Here is a 14,124-nt window from a genome sequence, read left to right as displayed (position 1 = left end):
GTTTTTTTTTTTTTCCTGGTGTTATTTGAATTTACGTGTCAGAGAGACGGAGATAAAAATAGGGCTGTATTGTTAGCTAGCTGCCATTCATCACAGGACACCAGAATTTATAAACAAGCAATCAAAAACCTGTCAAACTTGATGGGAAGAATATGAGAAATTTCAGAAGGTATGGTTCTGTATTCTGATTCACTGTTGGATTTTTAATTTATCTCAGCACCTGCCACAGTCAGATGCATTTCGCATTTCAGCTGCATGATACTTCACCCAGCTTAGAGCACATTTGTGCCTGTAGCTCCTGCCAGGTGCAAGTTAAGGTAGAATATTAACCAGAGTCCAAAAGAGACTGCATGGCTAGTTCTAACTAATTCTCCAGTATAGTTTTATGTAAATATTTGTCCTAAAGCATTGACTTAGCTAAACATTTGTACAGCCAACATTCTTCCTGGCACCCCGCTATCATTCATTGATTAATATTCACTTCATTTTCCTATGAAGTGGAGAAGGTATTTTACTTAACTACAGAGAATAAACGATTGACTTGCAGAAAATCAGTAATTCAGTGAAAATGCAAAGAACAGAACCCACATCTCCTGACTGACTCCTTCTCCCTCACACCATCAGCCAGCAACAAGATCAAGAATCCACATTCTGAAGTCATCCGTCTTTAGAAATAACCCGGAACTACATATTTCTCTACCCAGGAGTATATTTTCACCATTGTCAATCTACTTATTGCATTCTGTTTCTCATTTCAAGGAGCAAAAGATTTTAGTTAGACATTTTACAAATCTTATCTTACATTAAAGTAGCTGCTTCAGCTACCTCTTTAGATTGTGAAAGGAATGTTTAACAGCAATTTATTTCTCCCTAAAGCAACACGGAAGGTTCCTTTTTTTCCATAATTTATTTTTTTTTAATAAAGTCCTCAAGTTTGTAATATAAATGTGCTTAAGACAGAAAATGAACATTGCCAAGTATTTTCTTGCTGAAGATTCACTGAATATTCTTAGACATCTAGGCATAGGCAAGATTCAGAGTTGTTCTGACACTCGGAATCCTACATTCAGAGCTCTTCTCAAGTTTCATAAACAACTAATAATTTTTAAAGGAGAAATGCTTTAGATCTTTTGTTGTTGTTCCTGATCTTTTGCTTTTAACCTTCATTAAATGTAATTATTTTTAAATGCTCATCCTTCTTATTGCTCAACTACAAATCTTTATTTACCTTCTTCTCTAGCTTACACTTGAGACTAATTATTTTCCATAAAATGAACTATTCCGCTCTTAGACACATTTACTGCAGAAAAAAAGTTCAACAGATCAAAGTTGTTTAGCCATTAAAAAAATAAAGTTTCCTTGAAAAGAACTTTTGTCCATAAAATTAAAAGTTCTTAGCTTTCTTAGAAAGAAGAATGGCAGATTTGCCACACTTCATTTTGTTAAAACCTGTGAAATATTGACAAAACTAAAGGAAATTCGAGCCACTGGAAAAAAATCTATCAAAAAAAACTAGAAGGAAAAATGTAGTGGAGAAAATAAACTGTAAAACAACAGGTTGAAAAGGTAACGTGACAAGACAGATTACAAAAATTCTTACAATTTTAAAATCCTTGATCCTCGAATTAGAATAAAAGGAGGAACAATTTTCCCAGGAATAACAATTAGATGGACTAACCATTTAATAAATTATTTTGTATAAATGGAAAAAATATATATATATCAATATATTCTTCCTGAAGATGAACATCAATTAGCTGCAGAGTTCAATCACAATTGACAAATAAACAGATTGCAATAATTTCTTCCCCATCCATTTTCATTTATCAAATCGTTTTAAAAGTGACAAAGCAAACATGCAAAGCTGGTAATGAATATGAAGCTTCATCAGCCCCATAAGCCCGATTAAAGGAAGTCATTCTCAAGTTAATGTCAATGGAAATATCATGGAAACATGACTGCTTGTGATATTTTCAATGGAAATACCAAACAAAGAACTATCCAAATATTACTTCTCCTGTAAATATCATAAGGATATTTGCTGCTCAGATCAAAGGTAGAGGATAAAATAGAAAAGAGGAAGAACAGTACAGAAAAAATGAAAGGAAAGTAGGAAAACCTGAGGAGCAGGCAGTGGCAGAGATCTCTTTGAGGATACAAATCTACAGAAGAAGCAAAAGTTCTTGGGACATCCAACCAAACTGTAAAGGATGGATACCATTTAGAACTATGCAGGAAATAAGTAAACAGGAAGCAAGCAGAGAAGACTGAAAGATTACAGGGAAGGCTGGAAAATCATAATTCTCAAAGGGAAAATGTATTGCTGGTTCTGGGTTGAAAAAAGAGCAGGAGCACTGGGTGAAATTATCAGATTGAACACAAAGCACAGTTCTCAGCATTTCTTAACAATCATGTTGCTAAAGAAAACATCTTACGAGATATTAACGAGTGCTACTTGTTGATTCTCTGCATGATCTGTTCTCCCTTTCCTCTCTCCTACGCTTTAAGGGTGAGGGACCAAGACCTTACAGAAACACCAGATGATAATAACAGTAAGGTACACCATAAAATTGTTATTTCCCATTAATATCTGAAAGAGAAATCCATTTGGAAAGGAAGAAAAAATCTTCCTATGTGTCTGATCATGAGTGCTTCACAGACTTGCAGGGAAGTGGCAAAGGATAAGTAGTGAAACAGTTAAAAACAGCTTTCACAATGAAAGAGAAACAGAACAGGGACTTGGTGAAGTGAAAAACAATAATTTACTTAGACTTCACTTTCAAGAAACTGTTTACTGTATCTTTTTCAACTGTTACTGCAATGAGAATAAACAACTCCAATCTCAATCAGAGGTCCTACTGCAAGAGGTGACTTTTAAAAAATTGTTAGAAAAAAGGAAAGTTAGTATTTATAGAGACTCGTTTCTCTTGCCTTCTATTTTGTCAGAAAGCAGAACTCTCCAGAATTAACTCGATTTCCTTGAATAATGGTATCAAGCAGCAAACTAAGAAACTGAGAAGGAAGAAGCGTGCTGAGATTTGAGATGAGAATGAGAGGTGAGAAGCATTTACAGCTTTTGAGGGATGATACACATTCACACACACACCTTCCTTACCTTAATCACATATATATGCAGTCCTTACTTCTAGCACACGTATGTAACAATCCTTACATATGCCACCAACTCAAACAAGTATATATATATTTTATCATTTTCATGTACTTTTTTTCAGCATACATAATTTTCCTGACAGCTTTTTCTTGTCTATGTAAATATATTGCAATACTTATCTTGATATATCCTCTGAGTAAACCATCCCACAATCCAAACCATATTAACAAGAGACTGTACAGCCCAAATGTTTGTTGACTTTCTCAATCCATCCTACAGATGATAAAATTAGCAACGGACATCTTTGGATGCATATTTAAATGGTGCAGTTTTCAGATTCTGTACAGAAACAAGAAAAACTACGAAGAACAGTAGTGTTTTGTTTTCTTTTTTTACATGAACTCTTTAGAGATTATAGCTGTATTTTTTTCCACTAAAACTATGATAAAAACATGAAAAAAATATAAACTAAAAAAAATATATTAAGAGAAGAAACTCCACACAGAAGTGAATATTATTTGTATTCAACTGTTGTAAAATAAACTAAATACTTCAATTTTGTAGCAAGGATTAAAGAAACATGACTGTACACAAGCAGCACAGGAAAATAAAGCCTTTTCAAAACTATCCTGATCAGTGAATGAACTGTAAATGGTCAATGAGAAACCATTCCAAACACCACTGAGTTTCCAGGCCTAAGTCTGCAATTCCAGCAAAGAATTCTGCCTCCCAGTTGCTAACATAGGTATAAAACTAAAAACGCATTCACTTGTCATCCTTGCATTTAGGCAAAGTTAAATGCAAAGTTAATGATGCACAAAACCTAAATACAAACGAAATCACATCTTATCCTCATTTCCAGCCTCTCTCACACAAAAAACAGCAGATGAAGCCAACCTACTCTTGAAACGTGTTCAGGTACATAATATCTTCAAAAAGATTTCATTTATCACTCTGAACAAAAACAAATGTACTTGAATGACAGTCTTTGGTTTGGTGGTTGTTTTTTTTTTTTTACACGTACGTCTGCCTGCCCCAAGTTGAGAAAACAAACCAGGTGAAAAACAACTCAGGGAAACACACTCATCTTAAGGATTCCAACTGTATGTGTTTTATTGATCCTCATGTTATGAGATGCCATTTAAGACAGAGCACATTCCATTGTAAAGCACATACTTTACTAGTTCAATAAATGTTCCTGTACTTTTATAAAAGAGCAAAAGCTTTAAGATTACATGCATTAAAAGCAGTAGCTGCTGTGTCACATACTTTGGTAATGGAGATTCATAATCCATTGACCGAACTGTCTGTTTCATCGATTCAGTCAAACTTTCTAATAAGATTCCTGTTCTCCAGATTGAACTATGAAGTCTAATAATATAATTCCATTCTTTTGGCATATTTTATCAATGCTTCTCCATAACTCAAGCCCCAATAGTGCACTACACAATTATCTTGTATCAATTATCAAGTATCTTGTAGCACATGTTCAATTGCTATTCTCACAATTAGGAGAGAACTAATGACACCCTCGAAGGGAACCCAGGCAACCAATAATTTCTTCAGTTCAGCATAGGCTGATCAGCACACAAATCCTTTCAGCATGGCTTTGGCAGCCAGGTCACAGATCACACTCGCATAACATACCAGGATTTGTTCCTCATTATTACTTGTGAAACTCAACAAAAGCTGAAGTCCCTGTTTCAACTAAGCTTCACCACGCTTGTGTTTTTTTCCATGTCATACCCCAAATTTGTTCTGCTGATACCTTGAGCACTTCTCCCTGCACCCAGGCACGTCTCAACATCCCACATTCACATCGTGTTTCTTCAGGCGTCTTAAGAAACTTGACTTTCCTTTGAATTTAATGATTTAGCACTATTGAACTCATCAGGCTTTTCTTTGCAAGCGTTTTGCTCACAGTAAGCACCTCAGGTCAAACTGAGCCTTTGGGGAAATGCTTTGGAATACCATCTTCATCAAGTTTGCTTTCTCTCTCCTTGCAGATCGACTCTTTCGTTCACAGTGCTTTAATCCCCTGCAGATAAACTCAGCATGAATTGGGAAACTGCTAGATCCAAGGGTCCGCTTTTCTAGACCCTGCCATTAATATTCAACCAAGGGACAAATTTATTGAAGCTCCTCTCATATAGGATGAAGACAGCAGAGCTATGACAAGTAATATATTATATGATTTGTAAGGTCTACTTTTGGATACCCCAGTGTGTGAACAATAAATGAAAAATGGGAGGCATCTCACCATGCCAACAGTGCTTATAACAGTATAAGTTGGGCCCAGCCTGCACAGCAACGAACATTAAGTCAATGAATTAATAGATAAAAAGGAAAAAATCTCTATTCTGATGCAAATCACACTACACTACACACATAAGTGGTGGACAGGACTGAAGCCACTAAATACCTTTCCTGTTTTTTTCACAGCATGGAAGAATTAGGAAACCACTGTTGTGGTGTCCTCATTGATACTGACAGGCAGCTGTAAAAAATTTTATTTAATTATTTAACACATTTAGTGTTTACTTTAGTTCCTGCTTAATATCAGTCTGATACCAAGCAGCTGCCCTCACGAAATTCACTGAGGTTTGCAGCAGTAATACTTGCTGTAAGCATAAGAAAATAATAGCTACTTTGGTTCTCTTCATCACTGCTCATAAGGGAAAACACTTCAGTGATGTCAGATGGAGATGGGAATAGTTACCTCCCCTCTCCTCCCACTAATTTTGCAGTGGAAAGAAGGAAGTTAAATTGGTGTGGGTACTCCTGCCAGGAAAGGAACCGCTGTCACTGTGATCCCAAAGCTATTCCTTAATGCTGGGCATTGTGTAGAGCTCCACAACTACAGAACCAAAAACTAGAGCCTCAATTATAGTCCCAAGGTGCCATCTCTCCCCTCTGCCCCTCTCCACCCACTTATCAGTACTTGCAGAAGTTCAGCTAAAATAGAAGCGCAATTTGAGCTTCAATAAAGAGTAAGAAAAATACAAGTCTTGGAGAGCCATCCTTCAAACTCATTCATTTCAAGAAACAAAATAAAATTTTAGTAAACACTGCAGTAAATAATACTGGATTTACTTTTTAAGAGTGTATTTTTTAAATTTATAAATGGCAACTCGGTAAAAGAAACCACTAGCAGTAGGGAAGCAGCCCAGTATTTCTCAGCTAAAGAAAGATGTACCAAAGCACAGATGGTGCTATAAACTTTCCACATATAAAGCACGGCTTATTTTTACCATTTTGCACCTGCATATTCCCCTCCTAACAATCCTGCAGAAGAGCAACATAACAGAGTCCATTCCTCACGCAAAAAGCCCACTCCTAGCATTACTCATCCTCTCCATCCTCTCTCCATTATATTTGTGAATAGGGAGATGGACTGAGCTGCGAAAAAACAAACACACAAAGCATTCCAGCTGAACCACAAAGTGAAATTTTCTCCTCTGTCCATCTCCAGCTCTTGAACTGCTGCACAGGAGTCCAGCAGACAGTTCCTGCCTGCCACAGGGAGGAGGGTAGGGCAGCAGCATGGCCCCCCCAGTGCATTGGTTGGGCAAAGGCTGGCCTGGTTTCCTTTCTGTCTCTTCCCTGTGTGTTGATTGCTCAGAGATACGGACCAGTCTTGGGCAATGGAATTTATGACAGCAGGTGCTTGATTTCATTTCTAATTCCTTGTGTACACATAAGCTTGCTCTAGCTAATTTAAGTGGGCATATACTAGTGCAAAATCCTGTGAGAACATCTGCAGTTTCAGTCCAATTTAATGGATTATTACATTTTAAGCTAACACAACATTCCTAGGTGATTTACACTAAACTGAAATAAACTTATTTTAGGCTGAAGTAAGAGTGGCAATGCAGTCTATTGGATTGGCTTAATGACATTGATTTTAAATTACATCTTAATTTAAAGAGGTACAGTAATGCATATGAACAAGCCCTAATGTTACATAGCAAGTAATGCTTTGAATACAAAGAGAACAAATATAAAAAGCAACAGACACTGCAAGATTGTACATCTCAGAGCTCAGCTCCAAATAGCTCAACATCAAATCTGATCTGGTAGTTGGTCAAGGGGAATAAACTTGCATAAGAAAGTAATTAATGTTCATTTCCATGTGGACTTGCCGTAAATTTTTATGCAAATTGACAAACTCAGTACTTCTAAAAATCTCAACAAAGCAAGGGGAAGGCCACATACAGGAGCCTGCTTATGTTTGGTGAAGCATGGTAGGGGGAGGTCATCAAGTTGATCACTATGGGGCTGATTCTAATGCTCAAAAAATTTAAATTGAGATACCATCGATTTTCTACTAAAAAGCAATTGTAGAACAGAACCAAGAGAGACTGGGGCTTAGATTGTAATTTAAGTTATAAAGTTCTATGTTTTATTAATTTTTTGTTCTTTGGAAAATAAATTGCATAACGGTAGAAATAGAACATACAAAGGAAAAACCAAGTATTAACACATACTTCAGCTCAGTTTACTTAACTTATGCTGTGTTTCAAACAAAAGCTGTTATTAGCTATTTCTGCAATTTCTATGTCTCCCAAGATTTAGTTCATTATGTTGAAATGGAGTGCAAATAAAATATAATAAAGAGAAAGTGGTGGTATAAAACATAGCGTCGTACTTGGAAGAAGACCAGCCTTATCTTTCTTCAGCAAAGCATACTCCATTTTCTTCTTAGAATGGGCCCATATATAATTTTAAGAGTTTAGAAATAAAGATTCCCAATTTAGTACCATTTTAATGCCAGCTGCTCAGTATTTCATCGTAGGCATTGTGATGGTGTAATATTGCAAGACAAGATACTCCTACTGCCTTTCTAATTCAGTCAAAGGTGGTGATCATAGACCTTACAAGTTAGCCTCAAATTCTGTGAGCTCTTTTCTTTATGTCCTTTGACTATGAGTAAATACAACTTTTTAAGCAAATGAAAAATAACAACTAGAAAACCTCTCACTCCTTCTCTCCACAGATGTGCAGCAAATGCTCAGTCTTGTTCTCTCGTCTCCTTCCTGCTTCTGCAAAAGGATACAGAGTAAGGCACGCTCAGTTATCACAGCTAAGGGAAAATCCTTTAAGACTGTGAGTAATAAAGTAAAACAGAACAAGATCTAGCTCTCTGTACATTCCATGTCTTTTTCAGGAAAATGAAATATAAAAGGATCTAATTTTATTATATTTGCGACTCCTAGGAGAATTCAACTGCATTGAATTAGAATTTGAGTAAATTGGCCAATTAATATACATTAGATGCAAGTCTCAGAGAAAAGTAAACATCACAGCAAACTACAGTTATCCTGTTTCTTTATTAAGTCTCCCCACTGCTCCATTGCACTAATCCTGGTTTATGGCTGCTTTGCATCACTGGAGCAGCACAAATTAGGCAGAGCATATCAATGAGGGTGGCTTAATACTTTCAAGCAGAGTGTTCTTGGGGTTTCTTAACCTGCTTCGGTGCCTGAAAAAGGAACTGTGCAGCTCAGAGGTGTATCCACTCAACACAACAAGTTGGATTAAAACTGGGTAACACAGCAGGCAGAGGTTATTAACCTAAATTCTTCAGCACTATCAACCCACGTGTTGCCAGAGAAAAATGTGCTAATTCTTTTATCAGTTTCCTCTTAACTCTCTAGTTCTAAGTGTGGCATGACCCTACAAATAATCACTGCTGACTTCTGGCATCATAAGACACAGAAATTGAGACCACCTACACTGTGCACAATGTCCAATATTCTGTAACTCTGAAGGCAAAAATAAGTCGGAGTGTCTGTTCTGTAACATAAGGATGTTGTCAAAGCAGTGAAATCAACAGGTACTCTTGCAGCAGAGCTCCTCACTAGCTCTGAAGTGTAGACTTTTCTACATGTTTAGAAGCCTGCCACCCCAAATCTACACATCCACTTCCCATATAAGCTGTCTCAATTCAGAGAGAAAAGCAGTTCTGCTTCTCTTGGGAAGTCTCCAGGGGAAGATGAAAAGCCACGATTCAATACTTTAGCTGCGTGCGATGCCCACAGACACATCCCCAACAAAATCTATTTGCCCTATTTCAAACATGTTAGACCATAAAAACAAACTGATACTAAACAACTGCACTCCAAGCCCCTTTGACCAAAGACAGAAGTACAGTTCTACAAAGATGCTTCCAAAGGACTTTTTAGAAACTGTAGTTGAAGTCACTTCTGTGTTTAGCCAATAAAGCAGTTGAATTAATAAAGACACTCATTAATGAAACAGCCCTCTAGGCTAGTTTAGCTAGGGAGCCTAAAAAGTACTGCAAGAAGAGCAAAAAGGAGATCAGGGGAGAGCACAGCAGAGTTCAACCTCAGCTACCTACCCCTGATATCATTTTATGGGCTCTCTCCAGTGAGATAAATGCATAGACACTCAGAAAACAGATACTGGAGTGGTGGACATAAGCCCTTTGTTTCCACAAACTGGGCACACAATCACGCTCATCTTCTCAACTAAATCATTCTTGTTACTTGCTAATTCCAGGAGGCCAAGAGAGTTCAGTCCCAGCCTATTTGTTTTGCCTGTTTCCCTTCAACTGTTTTTTTTACCAGTCAGATGCTCATTTGTCATTTACATTATTACTCAGATAACAAGCATCTCTAGGAGGAAAATAATTAGGGCAGAAGGCAAGCCATCTTCTGAGCATGTTCTGCACTTGCAGCCTGCTCCTGTGGGAAAGCTGACATACCCTGCATTTCAATTTTGAAACAGATCCAGCAAGGTAAAATAGTATCAGAAGTTCAAGGGTTTGAGCTGTAGCCAAGAAAAAGGAAAGTTAGCCAAGGTCTTATACAAGCACATGCACAGTATGTGACTAAAAGCAATAACCTCCATTCATCTGAGGGAAGGCAAGCAGCAGACAAGAAAATCCTGCTAGCTGCATGGCTTTGCCTAGACACAGCAGAACTCAAAACAGTGTGAAAGAGCGGTATGCTTTTGTCTTCCCAAAGAGGTCTGACCTGAGACATTAGATTCTTATAAATGCACACAACCCCATGTGGAGCACAAAGCATTTTGCAATGCTGCCTAGTACACCAAAACCAAGAAAAATCAGAGCAGAAGTAAAATAGTGAGGTGGTGAACAACAGCCATTTTTAACAATTGTTTACAATAGAGTGGGTGTAGGACTCCAGGGAGGTCTGGGATGTGCAGCTCTGAGCCTTCCCAAATCTCCTGTGTTTGTTAAGATGTATTTACACACAGTTCTCAATAGGGTGATTTATGCTGCTTTTATCAGCCTGTCATCAGGAAATGCAAAAGCTGAGTCAGTTCCCAGCTGCAAAGGGACAGAGAGATTGACCTCTCGTTGCTGTCGGTAGCAAGCAAAGATCAAGGAAGGCCATGTAAAGTTCTACTTGACAGGTTTTGCTATAGAGATGTAAGATAGTACCAATTTTGAAGCAAAGAGAAAGATGCCAAAGCATGGTTTAAACCAGAGCCTGGAAGAGCATGAGACCACTCCAGCAAAGCACATAGCATCAAAAAGAGATCCTTGGAAAGACCTGTTACCATAACAAGCACCTCTCAGAACTGCCTCTTATTTCTAAACTGCCTCTTCTACCTTAACGAGGTGTCCCGCTTCTGTTCAAGGAACAAAAAGTCTTTAAAAATGTGAGTTCTGCACTGCTTGCAAGCCAGGATTTCCTCTGTGCCCTCCAGAAATGAAACAGTTTAAGTTACCATCATCTTTCTTAAAAGGAATGGTCTAAATTCTGAACTTCTCCAACTAGGTGATTCTCATTCCCATTTTGTACAAGAAAAATTTCTTATTGTGACAGAGCATTACTGAGGCCCATGAGGTTCCAGAGTAAGAACACTGAATTTGATTTGAACTTGAATTTCTTGTGAACAGTTCTAACACTAGAAAAAAATACAGGTATTTATTTTGGTAACCCTAAGGAAAACTTGACAAAGCAGCACAGAAGACTTAAAATGTATTGGTGATATCACAGCAAGTTTGGAGCAACCTCGAAAAACAATTTACAACCACATATGTTGGAAATAAGTTCCTCAGACAACTATTGGCTCCTTTAAAAGTATAATCCAGTGTTTTCAATGAAAATATCATATCTCATGAGTTTGGTTTGCATTACCAAAGGACTTGCGATTGAGAAAAGATGAACATAAGTAACATTGTTAAAGATAAAAATAGACTGTGTTAGTGGATAAACAAATAGAGTAACTTGATGGGGTTTTTTTGCGTTGTTCCTTTGTTTTCAGCTTGCTTCGAACAGCAGAGTTGGATTTAGGTTTCAATCATTTATCCTTTGCTATTAAAGAACCAAAAGAAATCTTTTATCTTAAAGGAGACTTCCTATTGTACGTTAAAGACGCGAACGATAAGAAAACAAAGCCCATAAAAACACGTTGTATCCTGTTAGTAACGCGTGAAAGGTGTGAAATCAACACGCCACGGTGTCGTGTGCCACATGACAGAGCCAAGATTAGGCAGCTGGTTTGCCTAAGCACGCTGCTGAAAAACAAATCACACTCACAGCATTCACACAGACAGCCATAGCCCCGTTTTTGGACAAGTTTTAATCTCACCGAGCAGACTGCCAGTCGAGGCTGGATCTGAGGGCCCTGTAACACATTATGCATTGCCACACATTAAACCCTTGCTGCTGTTTAATTTGTTTTGAAGGTGCCATCTAAAAAGGCAGCATTGATGGACATTCCCTTCTCTTTGAAAACAATAGGATCAAATGGGCCATGTATTTCTAGATGTGCAGGTCAACTGTGTGTATGTACATGTGTGAGCAACCCCACCCCTAAATATGATTTTCCTATCATCTGTATCAACATCAATATTCACCAGCATCAATTAACATTACTTTGGGCTGGCAGCCCTTATTAATGTTTTATCACAGCATTTTATATGCATTTCAGAGAGACAAATAAGTATGCTAATAGGAGATCAACATTGCCAATTTATATCCCTATCAGAAACACCTGCATGGAACATTTCAAGAATAAAACAACTACATACAACACATCCATCAAAAAATGTGTTAAAGTGGGGGAAAAAAAATGCTACTTTGGAACTCAAAAACACCCATCTACCGGAATTGCACTCCAAGATCTTCAGGCCTTGGTCCCTTGTAAAACTGTTACACTGGCTTTCCAAACCTAAAAGAGTACATCAGAAAATGCAGTTCTTACTGCTCTTTACTAAATAACTTCTTGCTCTGCTGCAAGAATTCTGCAAAAGCTGCACATAACTTATCTACAGATGACCCACAAGTTCACCCAGCAAACACTAGATGGTGGTGTGATGCACTACATTCTTCTGATAGCAGACTGAGTCATTGCTTTGAGGAAAGCAAAGTCATAACGAGTTCTCTATCCAACAGACTCCAGCTGAAATAGCTGGGATGGCTGATTTCAGAGGGAGAGAAAAAAAATCCATAACTCAGCATTTAAAGAATTTCACCTAAGGCAATAAACTTATGATTGTGAAATTGGAAATTAAAAGCGTTCCTTTTACATCTCTTTATCCTTTAGATGTCTTCCATCCAAAAAGACTTACCACTGAAGCTTCCAATTTTTGAAGGGAAAAAAAACCTGAAAAGTACGGTTTAAAACTGGTTTTATTTCAAACTTTTATGAGAAAGACCTGAAAAACGTGCAGAAAAAAGTAATTCTGTAAGTTGGAAATGCCCAACTTCTGCAAATTTAGATAGAAAATTTTGAAAAAGAGCTTTAATTTCCAAGGCATGCAGCACCCTGAACGCTAGGGCTTTCTGAAATAGGAACCACTTGTGCAAAGCTTCCACACCTTCAGATCCACACCGCTTCCTCCAGCTGTATGGCAGCAGGACTCTTGAGAATGCTGTACCTGAAGAATCTCTCACTGCTGCCACCAGCACTAACGTCTAAAGGAGAAGCAAAAAAAGGCAAAGGCACAGCACACACTGCAATGGAAGGTGAATCTTCAAAGAAAATTGAGCCTTGAAAGAAATCTGATACTTGCTACTCCAACAATTCCATCTTGTGCCTTAATACCATCTACAGAATGATCTCCTAGAAAGGAGCAGAGGAGAGCCAAACCATCTCTCTTCCCTTACTCTTCCCAGGTCACACATTGAAAACAGTGTGTTTGAAGTAGAGGAAAGAAAAGAATCTGTTATTCCTTTGTGATTACCCACATATCTGTCACTGGGAATTGAAAGGAGTGAGGTCACTTTTCTAAACATCAGCTTTAACTACTGAGGGATCCGCACGTGGAAATTTAAATATCGTTATAGAAAACAGTAAAAAATTAAAAATGAAATATCTTACTGAGTACTGTTTTTTTCACTTCCAAATGATAGGGGGGAGAAATTTGATTCGTTTTTATAAAGTTCATTTGCATTTGTTCTACTTTCATCTTGAACAAGAAAAGTCTTAGGTTTCCATGACTGTCAGACCATTTTAATGAGTTGAAGAAAGTGTTTTCTCATAAATTATTCATTTCTTTCCTCTCCTATTTTTTAGTTTCTTCTCTTCTTGCTATACTATATTAATATTCTACAACCTGTGCAACAAAATCCTTCTTTTAAAACTACTGCATTTGATTTTTCCACCAAATAAGTATAATAAATTGAGTGCTGAATAGAATCCTGCATGCAATTTCAATGTACTGCATACAATTTCACTCTTTTTCATCAATCCTCCTGTTCAATTTCTTTTTTATCTGTTGGAGGATAGGGTAAGAACAATGAGGGTGGAATCCGAGACTAACGAAGGAGCCCCAGAGAGTGAGTGTTCAAGAAATGCATGGTAGCTTAACAGAATCACAGAATGGCCTGGGTTGGAAGGGACCTCAAGGATCATGAATCTCCAACCCCCTGCCGCACGCAGGGCCACCAACCTCCCCATTTAATGCTAGACCAGGCTGCCCAGGGCCCCATCCAACCTGGCCTTGAACACCTCCAGGGATGGACGGGGCATCCACAGCCTCTCTGTGCAGCTGTTCCAGCACCTCACCACTC

This window comes from Tympanuchus pallidicinctus, unplaced genomic scaffold (assembly GCF_026119805.1).
Source record: "Tympanuchus pallidicinctus isolate F22 unplaced genomic scaffold, pur_lepc_1.0 scaffold22, whole genome shotgun sequence".
Taxonomy (NCBI): Eukaryota; Metazoa; Chordata; class Aves; order Galliformes; family Phasianidae; genus Tympanuchus; species Tympanuchus pallidicinctus.
Note: the sequence above shows the minus strand (reverse complement) of the source record.